The 16,465-nt window shown below is 41.5% G+C and overlaps 2 long non-coding RNA genes across 2 annotated transcripts; one reads left to right on the top strand and one right to left on the bottom strand.

Moving 5' to 3' along the window:
• Nucleotides 1-5,163: 5,163 nt before the first annotated feature.
• LOC145420695 (uncharacterized) lies at nt 5,164-11,401 on the bottom strand. Its single transcript, XR_013902013.1, has 2 exons — nt 11,205-11,401; nt 5,164-5,802 (listed from the first exon to the last, which is right to left on the bottom strand). It is a non-coding gene; the product is annotated as an uncharacterized LOC145420695 (long non-coding RNA).
• LOC113006750 (uncharacterized) lies at nt 11,137-12,840 on the top strand. Its single transcript, XR_003269799.2, has 2 exons — nt 11,137-11,257; nt 11,894-12,840. It is a non-coding gene; the product is annotated as an uncharacterized LOC113006750 (long non-coding RNA).
• The last annotated feature ends 3,625 nt before the right edge of the window (nt 12,841-16,465 follow it).

The following is a 16,465-nucleotide window of genomic DNA, read 5'->3' as shown; positions in this document are numbered from 1 at the left end:
CATATGAGAATTTTCTAACAGCACAATCTTCTTCCTCTGTAGGCAGATTGTTCTGCTTTATTAATTATTAATCCAAATTCCATGCAGCTAAGACTCAAGTGACTACTTCTGCCAGACTGATGTCCACCTGCCCTATAATTATAAAGAAGATTATTAAGAAGACAAATGTCAAAGGGTTTATGAGCAGGCAGAAATGTCACCTAGCCTTAGAATGATTAGTTTGGTGAAAAAGGTTAAAAAAGGCAAAAAGGTTCAAAATCTCAGATCTGGGCCCTGTGTAGCTTGAGATCAGTTTCCTGAGAGTGCAGGTGAATTCCACGATATTAGTACAGTGAATGTTCTCACCACCTCCAAATATACAGTACCGTCATGTATTTACGAGCAGGAAGGCAAAAGTGGGTAAGGCGTGTAAGCAGATGGATAACAGGAAGGCTTTCCAAAGAGGTGCCAAAGACATTTCCAAAGAGCAGAGAAAAAGAAAGAAGCGAGAGTCTTCTGGAATAACTCAACTTAATAGTAATTATAGTCCTGAGAAACACTATCACTAGAGCAGGTTAACAAATTGGATAAATCCAAGCTTAAATTCTGAGCTCCATTGCAGATAAATGCCTGGGGTTTCTAAGGACCACTCCACACTGTATATAAATGCCACTTGTTTTGCACATATTCAACTCTGTATATTTTATATATTTTATTATTATTATTATTATTATTATTATTATTATTATTATTTTTTTTTTTTTTTTTTTTTACTATTTAATTTGTAAAAATGTGTATACACACACACACACACACACACACACACACACACACACACACACACGTAGGAAAATATTTAGTATACACATCCAGAAATGCATACACTATTATATATTGTACATATATTTATTAGTTTCAGGTTGGCCATTCTTGTATTTTGCTCGTTTGTGTTGTTGTGTTTGCACATCTCTGTTGCTTGTGGGGCTCGCACACAAGAATTTCACTCGCATGTGCTGTGCCAGTGTGCCTGCACATGTGATGTGACAATAAAAGTGATTTGATTTGATTTGATTTGATTTGATCTGCTGCTGGAAGAGACTGGTTAATAAAATTTATACCCACATTTGCACAAACGGGGGGGGGGGGGGGGAACAGTGTGGCACCTGATGGACCATGATAGAAAAAGCGAGATGTCACTGACAAAATAAAAAGATAGCAAACAATACTCAGAACAATGGATCACAATGGAAGCTTTGAAGGCTTGGACAATGCAGACGCATGCAGTGTTTAGTTCTTAAATGTTCCAGCAGTAACCTTTGCAAGTCCTGTCCTCTGCCTCCAAAACTTTGTTAACTCTGTGTGATTTCCTGTGTACATAGTGCTTTTCGAAAATGACTTAATCAAGGTGTATGTATATCAGTGAAACAGAAGGGGTGAAGTGATTATTTATTTTTGTACAGTTTTCCCTTGTGTTTTCCTGAGATAGGGTCTTATGGAGAGCACTTTCCTTTTGTTTGGTTCTGTTTCACACTGGGTATTGGTAGCACTTCTTGGACAAGTTGTGGGTTTTTGGGGGGCTTTTTTGGCGTTGGTTCATCATAGATGTTATGCTTTTAAGTTTATTGCCACGTCTTTCTCACTTACTATGTGTTAATAGACCTCTCTGCATTGAATCGTACTTGTTATTAATCTCTGTCTCTGTTCCACAGCATGTCTCAATCCTGTTTTCCTTCTCTCACCCCAACTGGTCGCAGCAGAGTTTGCAGCAGGGTTTTCTCTGTATCTATTATTGCAGGATCTACTGTACAATATAAAGTGCCTTGAGGCGACTGTTGTTGTGATTTCACGCTATATAAATAAAATTGAATTGAATTCTTGAAAGGAGTAGCATTAAACCTAATCTTTAATTGTGAAGTAAGCTTGAAATTTTGGTTTTGGAGACTGGGACGTGGACACAATTTTAACGCTTATTCTGAGAACCAGTCAGACTGTGTGAAATAACTCCAACTTATAAATTCTGGTCATAAATCGATTTGTTTTTATATAGCATAATTTTCTGACCTCTTTTAAAAGTGTCTTGTAAGTCTTGTAGAGACTGTAAGCAATTTACAAGACTGCAGGCGACTGAAGCGCGGGACTCCGATGCTTGAAGGAAGTTCAAAGAATTTATTTACAATGTCCAGGGGACATGTACAACAGTGAAAGGGTGCTATATACAATTGTGCAAGGGTGGGGTCTCCAGGGAATCCAAGGGAAAGAAACGGAGATATCCGTTTCTCACTCCTCTTCTGTCACACACTACACTTTGCAGCCACTCTCCACTTGCTCACAACTTGAGTCTCCACAGGGAACAGGAACAGGTCAGGGATGTCTATGTACAAGGAGAAGGCAAATTGAAATAAATGCTAAATCAAAGAGAGCTACAAGCAATCTCAAAGCCGGGGCTACACTGACACAAGTCAAACAACGATTCAGCGATGAGTGGCCTCGCTTATTCCCCTTAAATAGTGGCAGGCTAATGAGACACAGGTGTTCATTCTCCCACAGGTGCATAGACCAAAGACAGGAACCCATAATGAGTTCTGCCCAGGCGACAGAGGGAGATAGAAAGAGAGGGTGAGGGAGAGAGAACAAGAGAGAAAGTGCAAAACAATAACGAAACCCAGTTGCTGCTGAATACTCCTCAGGCTGGTCTGCCGAGCCATGACATCAATATTTTAACAAAAGGCAACATGCTGCTCTCTGTAATTTGTGCCCAGTGCCCAGTCCCCTGTACTAGGAACTGAAGGATTACCTGTATGATCTAATAGCAGAAGGCTGGGTTCGGAAGTCAAACTCCTCATACTTCTCACCTGTTGTGCATGTCCATATAGAAGACGGTACTCTTTGGCTAAGGATTGATTACAGACCCTTGAACAGAAAAATACATCCTGACTGACAGACATTTATTGTGCATGATGTATTGTACACAATCTGGATCTGCATCCCCTTTGACCTCATGAATGCTCCAGCAGCCTTCCAGAAGAATGTTTAGAAGTTCTTCGGGATAACATTTGTATTCCCTATATTGACAACTTGGCTTTTCAAAGTGAGCTAGTGGCCTGTATGGGGCTGTTTTGCTGCCTCAGGACCTGGAAGACTGGCTGTAGTAAATGGAAACATTAATTCTGCTGTCTACCAAAACATCCTAAAAGAGAATGTTCATCTGTTCGTGACCTGAAGTTGAAGTGCACTTGACTTCTGTAGCAGGATAATGATCCAAAACAGTAAAGTCCACTGATACTATCGACCATAAGTCCACTTATGAATGGCTTAAGCAAAACAAAATGAAAACTACAGTTTTTGCTGCTAAAAATGGCCCAACCAGGTTAGGGGTCAATCACTTTTTTAACAGGGCCATGTAGGTTTGGATTTTTTTCCCCTTAATAATACACACCTTTATTTAAAAACTTCATTTTCCATTTTCTTGTCTTATTTTTGGATAATATTTTAATTTGTTTGATGATCTGAAACATTTAAGTGTGGCAAACATACAAAAAAAGGAAATAAGGAAGGGGAAAACACCTTTTCACACCACTGTATATGACAGTACTCCTGTCTACTCTGACTATCCAACTTTTTCTAATCAGTCATCAGTACTCCTAAAGTTTTATAATGCTAAAATTTCTGTGCTTCAGCTCTCTTTTCACCTTTGCAAATAAGGGGGCAATTTTTTTTAAATTTGTAATGCAATAAAATTTGATCAACATACTTTATTTACTTTATATTTTTTTGTTTTTTATCTATCCTAGGTAAACATCTAACATTTTTTGTCAAATGCTTTTTTTGTGTTAATTCAATTCAGTTTTATTTATATAGTACCAAATCACAATGGCAGTTGCCTCAATGTGTCATCATCATAAGGATGCATTTCTTATGCATTTCTTGGTACTTGTACTACAGATTTCTCATCTCTGTATCTGATGAATTAGATATTCAGGAAGAAAATTAACAACAATTTTTTGTTGGGGTTTCCATTACAAGGCACAGTAACTGTATATTGTATAAATATACTGTATACAATTAATGATTTAAAGGTAAAAACACAAGTGAGCTTTATTGAAAGTCATGCATGTCCATTTAGATATTGTAGAATAATAACATGGCAGAAATGGATTGTCCTTTTGGCAGAAAATGGTCCGGTTGTTAAAAAAACAGCCCTCCTGCTAGAGCTATTTTTATCAGCTTTTATCAGGAGAGGTCGACCGGTAAACAAATAACCAAATAAATAAATATATAAATTCATCTCAGAGTATTGTCTAAGGGACAGGTGATCTGTATGCTCTACCGCCAAGAGAAGCCACTTATTCCATCATTGCAGAAATCCCTGCTGTACAGCCTTCTCTTGTGCTTTTGCAGGCTTAAGTTCAGCACTGTATTCCACTTGTCAAGCCAAAGAGCTAAATGTGCCTATCTTACTCCATTTGACAAAAAACAAAAGAGAAAAAAACAACAACAAAACGACAAAAAACAAAGCTAGAGGTGTGTTTCTCTAGCTTCACTCTTCCTTTTTTCTTCATTGTACTGCAATCACAGACAGTGGGTTGCAGATTTATAAATCATTTATTTGGAAGCTAATGCACTGCACTTGATGGAAGAGTGCCTACTTTGGCTGCAGTTACACTGGCATGAGATATTGAAAGAGACTTTCCATGTGAAAACAAATAGTGCTTTGTGTCATTGTGCTTGATGATAAATATTGTTGAAATTTAAGTTCATAAATTTCTTTTTTACTTAGAATGAAACTATTAAGTGTGTGCTTGTGGAAGACATACCTGTTGTAAGACTGGCTATTAAACTAGCTGGCTATTTTAGAGTTTTTCATGAACTGAGATTCGGGTTTTATTAACTATGTACGAGTAAGAAATCATATGTCAAAAGGTAGAATGCATCACCACTGTTGTTGTGTTGGAATTAAGAGTTCCACTTCCATCTTCTTTAAAGCTGATTGTACTAGCTTCTACAGTGAAAAATAACACCAATGGAATAAGTGCTGTGTAGTGCCAAGGTGTTCTGGGAGAAAAGGCTGCAGTATGCAGTTTTCGAAAGCTTAATGCAATGCCTTGGCCACCCTAGCTCGAAAACCCCAACCCTGGGGAGCCAACATAGGTGAACGGAGCAGACAACACTCGGAGGCACAAGGGATGAGTGCAAACCAGACTTTATTTACAAAGAATAAAGTGAGCGACACAATGAGAATTAATTCCATGAAAAGTTAAGTGTGTTTTAACTATGAACTGTGAATGAGAGGACTACAGAGCAAACTATGACCTTAGATAACACTATGATGAGCTATTTCCTAGGATCAATACTATGAGAAACATGACACAATACACAAGCACATCATGAACCAAGCAACACTAGCGACCAGGTAATGAGTCGAGGGAGTGAGTTCTTAGGCTGATGAGAACAGGAGTCCAGGAAACCCGATTCTGGGTAACATCCAGTACAGGAACCCAAAGGTGCAGGAAAAGGGAGTTACTAGACATAGAAGTGGAGCTGGAATGCTCACAATCAATGAAATGAGAGAGACAGGTGTCAGGTCGCAAATCCAGACACTGGTCTGAAGTGAAAATGGCAAATGGTGAAACAGTCCTACTTTTCACAGGCGGAGGCAAGACGTAGAGGGCAGGTGGTCTGGGTGAGTCGTAGAGAAAGTTCCAACAAGAGATCGGTGATTCCCAGAGAACAGCGCAGGGAGGCTGGCAGGTGGGTTAAGTGGGCGAACCAGCAACTGAACAGAGGTAAATTATGGTAGTGAGAAGAATGATGTCCGTAGGATTGCTGTGAATAGAGGAAAACACAGTACAAGAATAGCTATAACTAGATTCTTTAAACTATGATGACTTTCACAAACAATGGTTAGCAGACAGTCTGGCAAGTAATGGTGGTGAGGGTTGGTCTTAAATCCCTGCAGCCTAATTACTCACAGGTGCCGCTTGTACGAGGAGATGAGGCACCTTCGCCCAGAAGTGAAACCACCAGCACCACGGAAAAATCCATAATTCAACTAGAACATGACAAAAACTATCATGGGCCTTACACTGAGTTTCTCTCTGATTTCTCAGACTTTTTATCTGATTTACTGCTCAACACAGATAAAATAATTATTGTGGGTGATTTTAACATCCATGTAGATGGAGCTTGCAAAGAAAAGCGTCTGGACTTCTTTAAGTTACTTGAAGACGTTTCACCTCTCATCCGAGAAGCTTCTTCAGTTCTAAGGTCAAATGGTGGGGAGTCCCAGATTTAAACCTAGTGGGAGTATCCCCCCACAGAGGGACAAAAGGACCCCCTGATGATCCTCTAATCGCCTGAGCCAAGGTGTGAAACTGGGTGTGGGTCCCAATCAGCCAGGGTTTCGGGTGAGCTCATTGTGAAACCTGGCCCCACCTTATCATGCAAATTCCTGAGTTCAGATGGCCCAGGATGTGAGTGGGCGTTAAGGCGTCTGGGGAGGGATCTCAAAACTGGATTATAGATGGCAGAGAGTTGGTGTCGTAAACCACCGCCTCTGTTCAAAGATGGTCGCTCACAGTGGACATAGATGGCTTCTTTCACTCCTCTTCCAAACCATCTGTCCTCTCTGTCCAAAAAGTGAACATTGGCATCCTCGAAAGAGTGTCCTTTATCCTTAAGATGCAGATGGACTGCTGAGTCTTGTCCTGTGGAGGTGGCTCTTCTATGTTGTGCCATGCGCTTGTGAAGTGGCTGTTTGGTCTCCCCAATGTAGAGGTCTGGGCATTCCTCACTGCACTGTACAGCATACACCACATTGTTAAGTCTGTGTTTTGGAGTTTTGTCTTTCGGGTGAACCAGTTAAAAGACAAAACTTAACTTAACATAGTTGTCATGGTCCTGGGCTGCTGACTCAGCGTTTTGAGTTAATTGTTATTATTTTCTAGTTTCTTCTGATTTTGTATTAGTTCTTAGGGGATGGTTCTTGTGTTTTATTATTCCTACCTGTGTTCTCCCCTCTGTGCTCTGTTTGTGTCTCTGAGTTTGTGTTTTTAAAACAGTCTGTTAATTTCCTGTTTTACTTTGAAGGTCTGTGTCTCGTTTTGCTCATCAGTTTCAGCTATGTTTTCCCCCTGAGTGTCATTTCCTGATTACCTTGTGTGTGTGTATTTATAGTGCCCATCTAGCTCTCTTCCTCGTCAGGTCGTCTGCTTCCCATGGTTTTGTCTGCGTCTCTCTGCTCCTCGCCTCATGTCTCCCCTTTGTGTATGATTTCAGGTCTGCTCACTAGCTTTCCCAGTTTAGTTTATTTTGTAATTCTCACCATCACTTTGTGTTACTGTCACCCATCATCAATAAAGGTCACTCACATCACAGCCGTCTCTGCAACTTGTGTCCTCCTTTCCCAAACACCACACGACCGCTGCCCAAGCCGTGACACTAGTAATGACTTCACAAAATTCTTCACAAATAAAATTTTAACCATTAGGGAAGTCAAAGGAGCTTGCAAAGAAAAGCATCTGGACTTCTTTAAGTTGCTTGAAGACGTTTCACCTCTCATCCGAGAAGCTTCTTCAGTTCTAAGGTCAAATGGTGGAGAGTCCCAGATATAAACCTAGTGGGAGTAACCCCCCACAAAGGGACAAAAGGACCCCCTTAACCCATTTCAGGAGTAATGGGTTAAGGGGTTGTGCGTTGAAGATCTCGCGGACTGGGGCCTCTTCTAGACGTTCCCAGCACACCCTTACTACGCGTTTAGGTGCACCAGGTCTGTCCAGCATCCTCCCCCGCCACCTGATCCAACTCACTACCAGGTGGTGATCAGTTGACAGCTCAGCCCCTCTCTTTACCCGAATGTCCAGAACATATGGTCGCAGTTCTGGTGATACGATTACAAAGCCGATCATCGACCTGCGGCCTAGAGCGTAAGGCGCAGGGAACAAACCCTCTCATCCACCAGGAAAAACCCCAACGTACTGGCAGCAAGCCGAAGGGATATTAGAATACCCACCTCAGCCCACCGCTTCTCACCAGGGGCAACTCCAGACTGAGACAGAATCCAGCTCCTCTCCAGGAGACTGGTTCCAGAGCCCAAGCCATGTGTAGAGGTGAGCCTGACTATATCTAGCCGGTACCTCTCAACCTCACGCACTAACTCAGGCTCTTTCCCCACCAGAGAGGTGATATTCCATGTCCCAATTGCCAGTCTTGGCAGCCGGGGATCAGTCTGCCAGGGTCTCCGCTCCTGGCCGCCGCCCGGCACACAATGCATCCGACCCCTATGGCGCCTCCTGCGGGTGGTGGGCCTGTGGGAGGATCGGCCCATGTCCCCTTTTCGGGCTGTGGCCGGCCGGGCTCCATGGACTAAGGCCTGGCCACCAGACACTCTATGTTTTCTTCATAAGGGTCTTCTGAATCGCTCTTTGTCTGGTCCCTCACACAGGACCAATTTGCCATGGGAGACCCTACCAGGGGGCAAAAGCCCCCAGACAACATAGCCCCTGGGATCCCTGGGACACACAAACCCCTCCACCACGATAAGGTAGCGATTCACGCAAAGTCAAAGGTTACATTTCAAAACAGGATTAAATAAAACCAAGGTGAATAACAGGATTAAACCAGTTGGGAATGCATTACAAATTGCAAGGAGGCATTTAACACCCTGCCTTAAAAATAGTTTGTACTATGTAAAACAGAGAAAACTGTTAATAAAGCAGTACATTGCACGCTGAGTACAATAACCACGGAGAACTTGATCAGTAAGAGAAACCATTTTTCATTGTTTTGCACAATGTTTCAGATTAATGGATTTCTTTTCAGTATTTAGTGGCATTTGGGAATCATTTGAAGACTGTTTCGCAAAACAGTGTTTTATTTTTGTTTTGTTTTTTTCATTTTCTTGATTTTGCATATGACAAAAGAAAGAAGAAAAAAAGACAACTGATGAATCTTTTCCTTGATCGAGCAAAGTTGGCAATCTGCTGGAGTCAACAATATAGGATTGATAATGGACGAAATACTGATTTTGTACAAATGTTAGATTATTTAAGTATTTTTTTTAAAATGGATGAGCTGGATGTTTTTCAAAATCTCTGGGACTATAAAGGTTGTCTGTTTAAAATCATTCTGAACTTTTATTTAGGAATGTGTTGATTTGAGCTTAATGTTTTTTATGGATCATTATTAAGTCAATAAATGTATTTTTAAAATCAATCAAATCTCTTGTGTTCTTTCTTTGTAAGTGTGTGTTTGTGTATCTCTGTGTGGTGTTTGTGGTTAACTCCTTCAGTTGTTATGTTGATACATCCTCTTTCTATTAAACACATGCATAGAATTTGTGGACTTTGAAGTTTTGGCCCAACGTCCTGCCCTAGTGTGACCAGTTAACCACCATATGCTCATTTACTTCATTTCCAACAGGTACGCATCTAATACCTACTGTCTAGCTAAAATTAATAACAAGACAAATAAGGTTGAATCAGTGTTGCACAGCCCCTTCTCCTTTCTCTCTGCACTGCACACAGCTTTTCCTTCTTAGTACATTCCCCAGATTCCTCCTCGCCATCCAGTCTGAAAGTACTGGTAATTGTGCATTATAAGGTTTTGGCACAGGATACTGTTTAGTATACAGGGGCTATCACAAAGACCTGATACTCCTTAATACCTCTGCTATTAAGAACCAAATAACATTGCAAACACTTCATTAAACAGTCTGAGGTTGTTTCATTGTGTAATGATATATTGATGAATGTTTTTAGTGGACAACAGCACTCTTTTTTTCCCCTTCACCACCCCGGGGTGTCATCTATCACTCCATCTCTTGCTAATCGTTGTCTCTGGAGAATGCTGCAGTTGTCCCATTGGTGACAAGGTGCATTAAAAATGTAGCACTGTTATCTCTGCTGGGCCATTCATAAATTTTGCATGGTTTGGAGAGGTCCCTGAAGGTGTCTCAGCCACAGAGCTTAATGTCCACAGTAAACATGGACTGTGGTCTTGTGATCAGACAGTATAACACAAATACCTTAAAAATCTACTAATTGTGCGAATAATGGATTAAATGACTTCATGTAATGAGAAGCAGTTGGTTCACTGCAACAGTTTCACATAAAATAATTACGTATTTTCTTTTCTTTTTTTTTCAGCTTTACCAAGCTAAACACTTCTTTTATCTATTCTGTAGTATGGCCCTTTTTCTTAGCAGACGCAGACAGTTAATCAGAAAACAAATGGTCTGAGAAGAGCGAATATTAGCCCAGATGAACGTTAGAACAATTTATTAGCTATCCCATTAGACTGTTGATGAACTAACTGCAGTTTTCTTGAAATAATTCTAATTTCCAAGGTGTGAAGAAGTGAAAGCATTAACCAGATTTGGTCATCAGTTTTCCCCAGTCGCTCATACTGATATAAAATAGTCACAGGGCTGCACACTGGACTAATGAATAATACTAGTGCTGTCAGCGTTAATCTCGTTAAAATTACGGTAATGCGGCAAATCTCCATTAGCAAGTTAGCGCGGATCGCCCCATATGTGGGGCTGCACACGTAGCGTCATCATGTTAGTGTGGTTAGCTCGTCAACGCGTTAGCGCCGTGCAGCCCCCACACACGGGTGATCCCGTGATCCCGTTATGACGTTAACATCATTTTAACGAGATTAACGCTGACAGCACTAAATATTGCACATAGCACCAAAATTATGATAGACTCCATGAATTTGGTAGCCCTAAAAGTTTACTTTACAAAAGCTGTGCATCGTTCTTTCGAGAAAACAAAACAAGAAAAAATGTTTCCAGTTTTTAAAAAAAAAAAAAAATAACAATTTATCAAGAGAAAAAGTTATCCAAACCCTGTTTTTAAACTTTTGCCCATATCTTGATGATATGGAGAATATGAATGGTGAAATCATGATGAAAACTGCAAACTCTAAAGCCAATGTATCAACAAAACAGTAAGAGTCTATTTTGGTGTAGCAGTATCCAACTACATAGTCTTTTTTTTCATCCTGTTTGTACAAAAGGCCAGCCAGTTCGCAGAACTCACGAACGGAGCCACATCTGCGGAGTAAGATATCAGCATACTGCTGCCGTTTAGCCAATGAGCGGTGAGGCAACTCATTCTCTTCACCAATCAGAAGACACAATTCTACCTCATCATTACGCACACGTCGACACAGAGAGTTCGGTCGGAGCTGCAGGTGGGAAGAGTCAGCAGAGTTTTACTCACCGTGTGGATTTTCATTCCTTCTAATGCTGTTAGCGGTGTGCGTCCATGAGACTGTAAGTTTCTGTGTTTTATCGTGTTTGTTCTTTGCTGCGGCCATTATCCTCCCTTGTTTAATCCTTGGCGCACACTTTGTTTACCGATTGTTACTGCCGTTTACTGCGAAGCAGCCTCTGCCGTGCGGTCATTAAGGGACCGTCACTAATTTCTCATGTTAGCTCTAGTGTAAAGTGCCTAGTTAGGATTTATGTAAATAGTAAAATTAGCATTTGTTGACACTCCCTTATTTTGGTTGAATGTTCCACTATCCAAATCAAATCAAATCAAATCACTTTTATTGTCACATCACATGTGCAGGCACACTGGCACAGCACATGCGAGTGAAATTCTTGTGTGCGAGCCCCACAAGCAACAGAGAGTGCAAACACAACAACACAAACGAGCAAAATACAAGAATGGCCAACCTGAAACTAATAAATATATGTACAATATATAATAGTGTATGCATTTCTGGATGTGTATACTAAATATTGTCCTACGTGTGTGTGTGTGTGTGTGTGTGTGTATACACATTTTTACAAATTAAATAGTAAAAAAAAATCCAGTATCCAGTATTGTTTGTATTGTTGTATTACACATTTAATTCACTCTGTTCACATAATTATGGAAGACTTTTATGTTCTTTCCAACAGAAACCACACCATCACTCACCACACAGCATATAGCATTTTACAGCCTGTTAAATCCCCTCACTCACATTATGGATGTGTGCTTCGGATTCTTGCTAAATAAATGAGTGAACGACAGATACCTGAGTGGCAGTGGATTTTGTGGATACGCCAGCTGTTCTTATCGGACAACCCTGTTGAGATTGTGGATTCATAGAGTCAGCACCTTATCATCTACATCAGTCATAGTCAGGAGGTCAAGTCCATCCCTCTTAAAGTGACCTCCTCCATTACAATGTTTGAAGATTATGCTAGCACAGACAAAGCCATTCAGGAGAAAGGATGCCCCGTCAGTACCATTGTGTGTTTCCTTGTCCGCCTGAAAGCCTGTATCATTTAACATATTTGGGCTAAATGTTCAAAACAATGCTAATGCCCGCTCTGAGATCTGAAAATGCTTCCAAAGAGGGTATTTATTACAATCATCAGCAGCTCAGTCAACCTCTGGCCCTCAGAGGTGTCACATTTCACATTATTGTGATGGATTGTAAAGCTGCATGGGTGATCTTGTGGAGGTCAAAACGGTCACAAACTATCATTTGAATGCAGATCTTTGCAAACTGTCATATGATGACTCTAGATGAACTTTGTTAACTTTTTTTCTTCTTGTAGGAGTGATAAATGCCAGAAATGCTGAATTTTGAGATTTGTTTCTGTATGTAATCTTAATGTATGTAACTCTTTTGTTCCAAAAAATGGATTCTGTTCATCTGGATGTAGTGTTTTCAGTGGGAGAAATGTTTCGCCATTCATCCAAGTGACTTTTCCAGACTGATTAAATGTTTCTCCCAATGAAAATTTTACATCCAGATAAACAGATTCAACATTTTTCAGGATTTCCTTACCTGCATGATTGAGCATGCATCAAGTCATAACTCTTTTAGGTAATCAAATAAATATTACATATCTAAGTGTGTTTTATGGTTCTTAAAAAAGGTCTTAGAGAACAAGGCACCAATGTGTGCCTGAATATATAGATGTGCTTGGTCAGATCCCCAAAACAGCTTTGGTACTCCCTCAGTGTCCCATCCATGCTCAGGTCAAACACGATGTGAGGATATTGATAGCCCCAGCATAAAGACCCACTTTACTTCCAGTAAAGAAAGAAAGCAATAAAGTTATGTGTGGACCTTGACATTTATTGAGAATCTTGAATGCTTTCTGCTGTTCAGCTTTTGAGAGGTATGTACTACAAAGCAGCACCTAATGCATCAACACTACAATGAGCGGGTGGAGGGAGGTTTGGAGTCTTCTCTCACCCCCGTTCTCTGCCGCCTGCTGGAGCGGGGGGGCTAGGAGGAGTTGGCCGTCTGGCTGCGGTCTGGAGTGTGGGGCCTCCCTGCTAGTGCGGAGTCGGGGCGGTCTGCCTCTCCCCACCGCAGGGAAAAGGGTAACACCACCTGGGTCTGGGTGCAGTTCCCCCCTCCAGGGGCAAGGGTACCTAGACCCGGTTCGTAGAGTACGCTTGGGGAGTGTGATCGTGTGTACAGCGTCTCTTTATGTCTGTCACCACGTTGGTTGAGTGTGGAGTAAGTGCATATGAGAGCATGAGGGGGGGAATGGATGTTTGTGTCTGTGTGTGCCTGTATGTCTGTGTCTATATGTCAGGTTGGGTATCAGACGCCACCTCTCTGGGGACATCTCAGGCCCTCCAAGGTTTGGAGGCCTATCTCCACCCACCACCACTTCCCCTGCCAGTGGCGGACTCCCTCAGGTGTCGGTGCGTTGGTGGTTCTTTGTGTCTGGGGGTGGGCGTCAGGGTACACACCGGCTCACTCCTTGGCGGCCGCTTATCAGGGCCTGGAGCCTGGGGCTCGCTCGGGCCACTTCGGAGGTGGGGTGCCCCCGGCCTCTCGGCCTGGGGCTCGGTCACTCAGGCACAGCTGGCTGCCGGCGGAGCTCACGGGCGCGTCACTGCAACTCCCCCTGGCTTCTGCGCCGCGGCTGCTGAGTGAGCCCTCATCTGGGACTCTCCTCAGCTCTTACTGAGACAGTGGCGCGGCTGCCCCTCTGTTGGTCTTCCTTGGTCTCTTGTGTTCTGGGGGCCTCTGGATGTCTGGAGTTTTGATCTCCTCCATACCTGCTTCATGCCCTGGAGGACGGGGCTGTGGCTCCCCACACTCCCTAGCAGATCGTTACATGGAGAAACCTTTGGAATGCAAGCATACTGATCCACACAGGTATGCACACAGGTGTACACACGGGTATTCACAGACGCGGACTACAGCTTTCTTGGCTGCTGCCTCAAAGCGCATTGTGCACTGTCTATCTTGCGTGCTGCACAATTCGTTCATTACTTAGTATCTACTGATATTTACTGCTGGCTAGTTTATTGTGATGGTGCCGTTTTTTTTATTATGTTGCTATTTGTTGTTTGCTTTCTCTTCTGTTTTTTTTCTCCATACAGGTGACCCAGGTGGGTTTTTTTTTTGTTTTGTTTTTTTTTTTGTTTTTTTTTTTTTTTTTTTTTCTTTCTTCCCCCCTTCTCACCGTCTCTTCTCCCCTTTGGTTTTCTTTCTCTCCCTCTCTTTCTTTCATTCTTTCTCCCTGTCCTTGAAATTTTTCTATTATAAGATTTACCTTTGTGTATGCCAAAGTGGTAAGAATTCTGTGCATAGATGTAGATGGGAGTTTACCACTAACGCCAGACACACATAGTGACCAAACACAGTGACACGTGTATATGAACAACATTACAACAGTGGTATATAAATTATAAGGCTAATAAAAGTGCCCTTTAGCAAGGCACTTCCACCTGCTTTAGTAAATGTGTTGGCGATCAACATGAGGAAACTGATTGCATTTTGCACTGCCCCACCATATGTGCAAGAATTTGAATGTGAAACAGGACATTACTACAAAAGAGCACACATGCTTTGCACATCTTCCATGGCTCAATAAAGATGCGACACATTAGGTCTGAAGGTGAATTCTAATCATTTTCTGTGGTCTTGGAGTTACATGCTTTAGGTTAGTTCGGGGGGGGGGGGGGTTGTCTATGGAAAACCTTGACATTCCACCTGTGCATCAAAATGTTTTTTTCCTTCCTTTTCCCCCAAGCAATGTGAATCAATAATCTGCCTTTGCTTCAGTCTCAACAAAATAAGTGAAGAAGAACATAGTTGATGGTTGTCTATTATGGACATAGGTTTATCAGTCGGCTTCATAGTGAAAATATCTTTATTTAATTGCAGCTAAAAGCACTGAAGACTGGATTGGATGTTTTAAGGAACAATAAGAAAAAATGATAAATGATGTTGCTTTTAGACTTTGATTCTGATTATTTTAGGCAAAACATGTGTAAGACAGTTTGTAGAGAGTAACACAATGGTTTTCCTTCAGCATTACATTTATAAATGATTAGCGGTGACACTGGCTTTGGGAGGCAAAGCTCCCAGGAGACAAGGCTTATAGTATGGAATTATCCCATACCAATAAGAGTCTCATAGCCGTTGTTCAAGGTCCTATTATTCATTATTATTCATGAATCGTTCTTGCTTAGCGTCTTCTCCCTTGTCTGCCCTGTTCACTCTCCTGCTCGAAATACACATACCTAACTATGTACATTAAAAGCCTCGTGGAGCATAGATTAATGGTAGTTCATAAATAGATGTGAGCTAGTTGCTAAACCAATAAAGCCCAACACTTCAGTAGTCATTCCACAAATTAAAACACAATATTCTTATCAAATCTAAAACTTAAGACCATATGACAAGGTTTGCTCAAACCCAGTTCCCCCAAATTTGAGAAAGCAGCACTTCACAGACCTCATAAAGTCATATTTTATTGCATGCAAGAACACAGAAAGCATATTTCACGTGCTGCCATTGAAGAATTTCTTAGATATATGAAGCTACCAAAATGACGACCAGTCTGTGGCTCTGGATTCACCACTTTCAATATCTGAATTTTACAAACCCCCACAGCATCTCCCAAACAATAATGGCCCAGGTCCAGATGGTTTTCCAGCAAGAGGAACCTACAGATAGTCCATGGTACTCCTCTTGGGAAAGCAAATATATTTGGCACAACAAAGCATCCAGACAATGATTCTGCTTGCTAAAACTGCTGGACAGGATAGGTTAAAAAGTGTTTTTCTGTGCTCTTGATAGCTACTTACTTTAAAGCCATGTTTAAAATGTGTTAGAGTGGCAGGACACATTACAAAACTACAACTTTGTCAATCCTTGAGCTGTTTTTCTCTTGAACTACCTACTACCTGTGTGACTGTAGTTCCCATTCCACAGTTTCTTATGAAATGTCTTTACCACAGTAAAGTTAATTTAACTTAAAACTCTGTTTGCTGAGTCTGCTTTGTGAGTTCTGTCGGTTCCTGAGCAGTGACGTTCATTAAAGAATATTTATTTTCCACCTCGTACTACACAGATTTCTCCAGATTCCTGAATATCACATAATAAAAACGAGATTTTCAAAGTCCATCCATCCATCCATCCATTCGCTTCCGCTTATCCTTTTCAGGGTCGCGGGGGGCGCTGGAGCCTATCCCAGCTGTCATAGGGCGAAAGGCGGGGTACA

The sequence above is a fragment of the Astatotilapia calliptera genome, chromosome 15, assembly GCF_964374335.1.
Source record: "Astatotilapia calliptera chromosome 15, fAstCal68.1, whole genome shotgun sequence".
In the NCBI taxonomy this organism is placed as follows: domain Eukaryota; kingdom Metazoa; phylum Chordata; class Actinopteri; order Cichliformes; family Cichlidae; genus Astatotilapia; species Astatotilapia calliptera.
This window is presented reverse-complemented; position numbering and strand designations above follow the sequence as displayed.